This window comes from Puntigrus tetrazona, unplaced genomic scaffold (assembly GCF_018831695.1).
Source record: "Puntigrus tetrazona isolate hp1 unplaced genomic scaffold, ASM1883169v1 S000000836, whole genome shotgun sequence".
NCBI lineage: Eukaryota > Metazoa > Chordata > Actinopteri > Cypriniformes > Cyprinidae > Puntigrus > Puntigrus tetrazona.
Window position 1 is genome coordinate 82,501 of NW_025048436.1, and position 8,291 is coordinate 90,791.

An 8,291-nucleotide genomic window follows, 5' to 3' on the forward strand; every position below is an offset into this window, starting at 1 on the left:
CATCCAAATAACTAGACTTTAAAGAGATTAAGATTTCAAAGCCTTTACATTAAATTAAAGATGCATTCAGTTCAAAAGCGTCAGTAAAAACACTTTTTGCAAATAGACTTATTAAAATGATTTCTAAATAACTGACTGGAAGCTGAATAATAAAATAGCTCCTAATACCACATTAGAAAATCTCAAATAAAGCAGTCTTGGTGATCAGAAGGCGGCACTTACATTTTTTTTTTTAAATGGCAATATATGAGCTCACATCTAGCAGATGTTTAATTTAAGTAACTTGTGCAAAAGAAAAAGGAGCTTCGTGGTTTTCAGCCAAACCTGCAAGAGCACGCACTTAAATCTACACGAATCTCACCTGTCACCCCAAAGCTTCTTCATCATGTCCTCCACTTTCTTGCAGCGTTCAGCCGGGTTCAGCTGACTCACCCTTGGCAGCGAATCCTGGCACGCACATCTCCGCAAACTGCTTGAGAGTGAAGGCCCAGCCGTGAAGACCGGATCCGAACCCCACAGTACCGACCACCGGATCGATCTGAGAGCACAGAGAGAGAGAGAGAGAGGTGAGCACAAACGGTCCAGCTCAAAGGAACCCTAGTGAGACCGCAGCTCCGGGAAGGGTCTAGATCACAGCAGGTCTCAGATTATTGTGGTAGGTTTATAATCAGCCTATCAGAGTGGTACATGGTTGTTCCTCATAGACCGTAAAGCATTTTAGCATCAACTACACTTGAGCGCAGTTCTCACCATGATGTTGCCCATGGGTCCACCTCGCCCTCTCCGTGCACGTGGAGATGATGACGTTGACGCTTCTCCACGATGCGCTGGAAGGTTTGGTACAGCTCCTCGGTTCCAGCTGCAGCTCCAGTAGAGCTCGGTCCATCTTATTCATCATCAGCACGGGCTTAATGCGCCGGCGATGGCCTGTCTCAGCACCGCCTCGGTCTGCACGCACACACCCGCGCCGAAACCATCAAGAGTTTAGCAAAAGGGCATTCGACGCCATCAGGGCTTCATCAAAGTAACTTTAAGAGCTTTCCGATACCAAGAATAAGCGATAAATCGAAAAGGTGACAGTGGTGGTTTCAGTATGCAAGTAAAAATATAAACAGATTACTGCAGGCCTTATGATGTTAGGATGCCAGCAACAGCTATTTTAAATACAGGTAAGAATCTCATTTCAAAACTACCTTTGTAATATACATAAGTGCAAATACAATAAACATACATTAAAACACAAGCAATAATTTTATATAGGAGTCTATTAGCTTAATACAGGAAGGTAAAACCAGTGAACAGAATGGAAAACTGGTTACACGATTAAAGCACATACATTACACACACATACATATAATGTACTACATTAAGCGAACAGACTCGTCAACAATTGCATCATCTTTGCTCTCTTGATTTTAATTGCTATTATTGTCCTCATTTGTAAGTCGCTTCTGGACAGGCGCCTGCACAATGACAAAATTTAAAGCCGTAACCTATGAAAGGTGAAAAAGAGTCTTTGAGGCCAATAAGCAAGCTTACCAGAGACACAGTCCACCACAACCAGAGCTCCATCAGTGACACGCAGAGCAGCCGTGACCTCGGAGGAGAAGTCGACATGGCCAGGAGAGTCGATCAGGTTGATGAGGAAACCAGATCCATCCTTGCACTGCTTAATGAAGGCCAGGTCGCATCGGACAGCTCGTAGTACATGGAGATGGCACTGCTGCTAAAGAGACACCAACGACTCGCTTTTTATCATGCGCCTGCTTGGCTTGCTTCTAGTTTAGGCCAACACACACACTTACTGAATAAAAAGAACTTCAGGTTTGTCATTTAATAATAAACATGTTTCGCATCAAACACAATTGAGCCATCACTTCAATACAATTATACACGTGGCATTTTTGTTTTGCAATATACTGATATATTGACGTGATGCATTGTTCCACCCCAACAAACACTTCAATTTAACTTTAGTGCATGGACCCGACGCCATAAAACAGTGAAAAGCACAGCCTTTGGCCTCATGAACACAGCCACTCCCAACTGATCATCATTTAGAAACACGCACAACACCATTCGACTGCACTTTTAACGCAAGATTGCCGCTTTAACTACCTGATAACTCATGACATCATGCACGCATCTCATTCACAGACCTAGAATTCAAACTCCAATATGTTGCAGCTGTTACGCGCACATTACACGATTTAACAAGCTGGCAAACGTAAACTGTGCCAGATTCGTTTACGCATTAATGTCATGACATTTTTATTTACAGACTAGCAAATGGTCAAATCCCCGTTAGTCGTGCGGAATAATATTTACATTGCAAAAGTTACTTCTAGGATTTGTCACGCTGCCATTAAACGCATTTTCCTGCGAATCACGTATTCAGTGGCGCTTTATTGGCGGCCGCTTTACGGGATTTGATGGTGATGCAGCGCCTTGCTCGCTCTTTTGCGTGTCAGTGAAGCGGTCTCTCCGCGCGCGGGCGAAGCGATGATCCCAGCCTTGGACACCAGAGAGTCGGTCAGCGAGATTTCCCCGTGATCCACGCGCAATCACGGACATGTTGCGGATGTTGGACTTCTTGTCCATGATGGCACGGATCTGGTCGACTGTGAAGTTCACCTGAAAAAGACACGTTTGACGGTCATTTAGACTCAGTTTCTTCTTTACAAAACTTTTGCATTTACAACAGAGCAAATTAGACATTTTGAAAAACTATTACATTTATATTAAACCTGACCAGCGTTGGGAAGGTTACTACGGAAAAGTAACAAGTAATTAATTACCTTAAATGCAATGGATTACTTTATTTCTAAAAAAGGTTTTCAGCTTCATTTAAAAACATTTAAAGCAGGCAGGGTTCACTTTACAGTAATAGTCCACTGATCTGAAAAGCTTCACTTTAAATCAGGCTAATTATAAAGCACAGTAACTACAAAATCAGACATCAGCATGCCTTTTTAATTTGTTCTGGGGTTAAATAAAAAAATATGCGTTATAACAGTTTTTAAAAATCAGGTATTTTTATAGCTATGACAGGAAACACTGGCATCCATTAATGTTTTGAAGAAAAAAAAAAAGTTATTTATAAAAGTGCATAAAGGACGTGTGCTTTTCAGCTCCTGAAACTCATTTTAAAGCACATGATGCAATTTGGTATAAGTGAAAAAAAAAAGTAACTTTACAATCGCTTTCGTAAAGTTTACACTACGTACCTACACTTATATAAAAATGTAACGTCACATTTGTAATTAAATGACGTAATTCCTATACACGTAACTAGTTACTCCAACGCCGTACATGACAAGTGACTTTAACTGGCACGTTTTAAGGCGAAAAGCGCGATGACTTTTACTCAAAGGCTGGAATAAACGCACCTGCTTTAATATTCATCTTCCAGCGCCTTATTCAAGGCCTACCGGAAGCCACTGCGCAAACAATAGACGGCCATGTGCGTGACGCGGCCCCGCTGATGAACCGCACATGCGGGACAGACAGAGACACGTGACTGCCGTACGCCGGTCGGAACACACCCGACACCTGCCGTTAAAGCGACCGGCAAAGTGATAAAACCGCACACAGCGCATCGCAAAAGCAAGAAAACAAGAACCAGCGCTAGGATTGAGACGTCAGGATACGGGGTTACGAAACCAGATAACGGAGAGATTTTTTTCCCTCAAGCACGCGATTCTTTCCACAATACGTGGCACGGCTAGCCAGCATGCTAACCAGGCCCGGGCTGACAAACAAACCGAACGACACAAACTCGGTTAAGGATATAGCTCGAGTTAAACTCGCCGAGTATTTAATAAGCGACTTAGTAGCAAGTCAGAAGCGAATTTTAACGCGTTAAAAATAAGAATAATAAAAATCAGCCGCGCCGTAAAACATCAGCTGCCATTTTGTTTCGTGGGAAACAGCTAGCCGGCCTCCTCCCGCGCACATTTAACCGAAAACCGGCTTAAACGGACAAATACCGCCTCGGATGATAAAATCCGCTCGCTGCGCGTCTGTGTCGAAAATCATAACACGTCTGATACGCACCATTTTGACAGATGTTTCAGGATTCACTCAGCACTGATATCGGAAGAGAGAGCGCGCTGCCTTCCGCTGGTGGGGACAGGCAGGGGAGAAGGACGCGTCACCACGCAGCGCGGGCTTATATTCAGGCGACGCTTTCGACGTGGCGTCATGACGCACGCACGCGACGTTGTTTTCTTCGCCTGAGGGGGTGCAGCTCCCCCTGGCGTCACGCGCGAGCGAAATACAATCATAAATACACACAAAGTTCATTACAATAAATAAATAAAATATACACACCTATAGGCACGAGGTGTATAAATATAAACACACACATGCAAGAACATATAAATAAAGTGTAACATTTAACTAAGCAATAATAAGCTTAAATAAACAGTTAAATGCATGCACATATAAATGCTTACATAAAATAGTTATGCAATATTTAAGCAAAAAAAATTGCTAAGTAAATATATAAATTAGGCGCACTCATAATATTAAATTAGCTATGTAATATATTTAAAAAAATAAAAAAATAAATGAATAAATAAAATATACACACCTATAGGCATAAAGTGTATAAATATAAACACACACACACACTTGCAAGAACATATAAATAAAGTATAATATTTAACTAAGCAAAAATAATTTGTAAATAAGTAGTTGAATCATGCACATATAAATGCTTACATAAAATAGTTATGCAATATTTAAGCAAAAAATGTACTAAGTAAATATATAAATTAGGCGCACTCATAATATTAAATTAGCTATGTAATATATTTAAAAAAATAAATGAATAAATAAAATATACACACCTATAGGCATAAAGTGTATAAATATAAACACACACACACACACACATGCAAGAACATATAAATAAAGTATAATATTTAACTAAGCAAAATAATTTGTAAATAAGTAGTTAAATGCATGCACATGTAAATGCTTAGATAAAATAGCTATGCAATATTTTAGCAAAAAAAACGGAATTACTAAGTAAATATATAAATTAGACAGACACTCATAATATGTTAAAATATTAATTTAGCAATGTAATATATTTAAAATTAAATTAAATATACACACCTATCGGCATAAAGTGTATAAATATAAGCACACACACACACACATGCAAGAACATATAAATAAAATATAATATTTAACTAAGCAAAAGGAATTCGTAAATAAGTAGTTATATGCACATATAAATGCTTAAATAAAATAGTTATGCAATATTTTAGCAAAAAAAATTAGTAAAGTAAATATATAAATTAGACTCACTCATAATATGTTAAAATATTTATTTAGCTATGTAATATATTTAAAATAAAATAAAATAAATAAATAAATGGACACATCCATACACATAAAATGCTTAAATGGGAAATTAATTGTTTAGTAGTTAAGTAAATAAATAAATAATCGCATTGATGCTCATATAAATTATTAAATGGGGCGGAAATAGCATAATATATAAGTAAATAACAGTGTACATTATTCAATAAATAAATAGCCACGTCCAAGCGTGTGATAATAAAGTAGAGCATTATATAATATTTATGCAAGCAACCGTGAATAAGTAAATAAGCAGTCAACACGTGCTCATATAGAATATTAGTTGCATAATATTTATGTAAATATCATTTACATCCATGCAAATAGAAAAGCTTAAACAGGACATCAGCTGTTAAACTGCAATGAATATAATAAATAATTTTATTATAAATGTAACTATTTACAGACGTAACATTCATCAGCGTAGGTGGGGTTTATGTGCATTTATTACGAAAAGGGTCAGAGTGCATTAATCTTCATTCAGGTAAATGTATACACAAATTAGCTCCAGGCTACTTTAAATAAACATTAATTTGTGGAACATCAGTTATATCAGTCGCACGCGACTTTTTTTAAATATGAAAATGTTTCATACAAAGCGGAACCAATATTCTTCGCGAGTCTCACCTGAGCCACATTAAAAGAAACACAATGCAACGCTTTGCCTTAATTCGCGAAACGCTTGCGTTGGTTGAATTGCGTAGCCTTCACCGCTGTCCTACGCTTACGCTTTTAGCGTACTGCCCACCACCGTTCTCCAGGTTTTTTATCGTGAGGTGCAGGCTGGGTGTTGGTGAGTTTCAGGATAACAATCAATTTTGTATTAAACCGGTTTGTTTTACTTTGGTTCGAGTGAAGGTAGTGTATCGAAACGCTAATAAATGACGTTTTTGTGTTAGTCACGCTTTGCTTGCTGTGTCGTTGCCGTGATGCTGTGACGGTAACACCAGAATAATGTGACATATATCATAGTATTGAACGACTACCATGCGCTTATGCTGTTGTCATATTTCTGTGAGGTACTTTGTTGCACACGGCGTTAGCAAAACCGTTCTACCCTAATGCTGGTTTTGTTCATGTAAACCACCTGGCCTTGGCTGCACGCCCTAGACCAAACAAACCAAACAAACTACGAAAGTCAAAGCCTCTTGCGATGTTTTCCAGCAGCTGTCGCAGCCAAGCGGCCAGACGCAGGATAAACACAGAGACCTTTTGATGCAGTGGTCAGGGGAAACATTGGAGGGGAGTTTGACATGGAGGAAAGTGGAGGCTTTGAAGGAGGCCATTGAGCAGTTTGAATCTCAGGGGTGAGTTATTAACACAATACACTCACACAGACACACACTCACACAGAGACAGAGCAGACACACACACTCACACAGAGACAGACAGATTACACATGACTCACACAGAGACAGGACAGGACAGACACACACACACCCACACAGAGACAGACAGACAGACAATACACACACTCACACAGAGACAGACAGGGTTGTGACACACACACTCGTTATTGCCAGACAGACAGACACTCACACTCACAGACAGACAGACACACACACTCACACACAGAGACAGACAGACACACTCACTCACACAGGAGATGTGATAGACAGACACAGCACACACCTCACACAGAGACAGACAGAGACAGATAGACACACACACACTCACACAGAGACAGACAGACAGACACACACACCTGCTGGCAGAGACAGACAGACAGACAGACACACACACTCACACACAGAGACAGACACAGACAGACAGACACACACACTCACACAGAGACAGACAGGACAGACAGGGGACACACAGCACTCACACAGACAGACAGACAGACACACACACCACAGAGACACAGACAGAGACACACACTCACACAGAGATGATAGACAGACACACTCTACACAGAGACAGACAGACACACACACTCACACAGAGACAGACAGACAGACACACACTCCACACAGAGACAGGACAGGACAGACACACACTCACACAGAGACACAGATAGGACAGACACCCACACAGAGACAGACACAGACACACTTTACACATAGAGACAGACAGATGATACACTCACATGTGAGAGACAGACAGACACACACACTCCACACAGAGACAGACAGACACTACACTCTGCCACACAGACAGACAGACAGACAGACACACCCACTACAGAGACAGACAGACAGATAGACACTCACACAGAGACAGCACAGACAGATAGACACACTTGCCACAGACAGACAGATGGACACATATACACTCACACAAAGAGACAGACAGACAGATACACACACACCACAGAGAGACAGACAGACAGACACACACACACTGCCACAAGAGACAGACAGACAGGATACACACACACTCACACAGGAGACAGACAGACAGACACACACACTCCAGAGACAGACAGACAGACACACACACACTCACACACAGACAGACAGACAGACAGACACACACACAGAGACAGAGACAGACAGACAGACACACCTGACACCTGCACAGAGACAGATAGACAGATACACGCACACTCACAGACACACAGACAGACACATACACTCACACAGAGACAGACAGACAGACACACACACACCTGCACAGACAGACAGACAGACTCTACCACAGCCACAGATACAGACAGGACAGGGCCACACACACCCCACACAGAGACAGAGGGACAGACATGACACACACACACCCACACAGAGACAGACAGATGGACACACACACACCTCACAGAGACAGACAGACAGACACACACACACCTGCACAGAGACAGACAGACAGACACACACACACTCACACAGAGACAGACAGGACAGAGGCACACACACTCACACAGAGACAGACAGACAGACACACACACCTGCTGCCAGAGACAGACAGACAGACACACACAC

General features: G+C 41.2%; 1 pseudogene; it reads right to left on the reverse strand.

Moving 5' to 3' along the window:
* LOC122335595 overlaps nucleotides 1-2,130 on the reverse strand; it is a 7,726-nt pseudogene extending 5,596 nt beyond the window's left edge.
* Nucleotides 2,131-8,291: the final 6,161 nt, after the last annotated feature.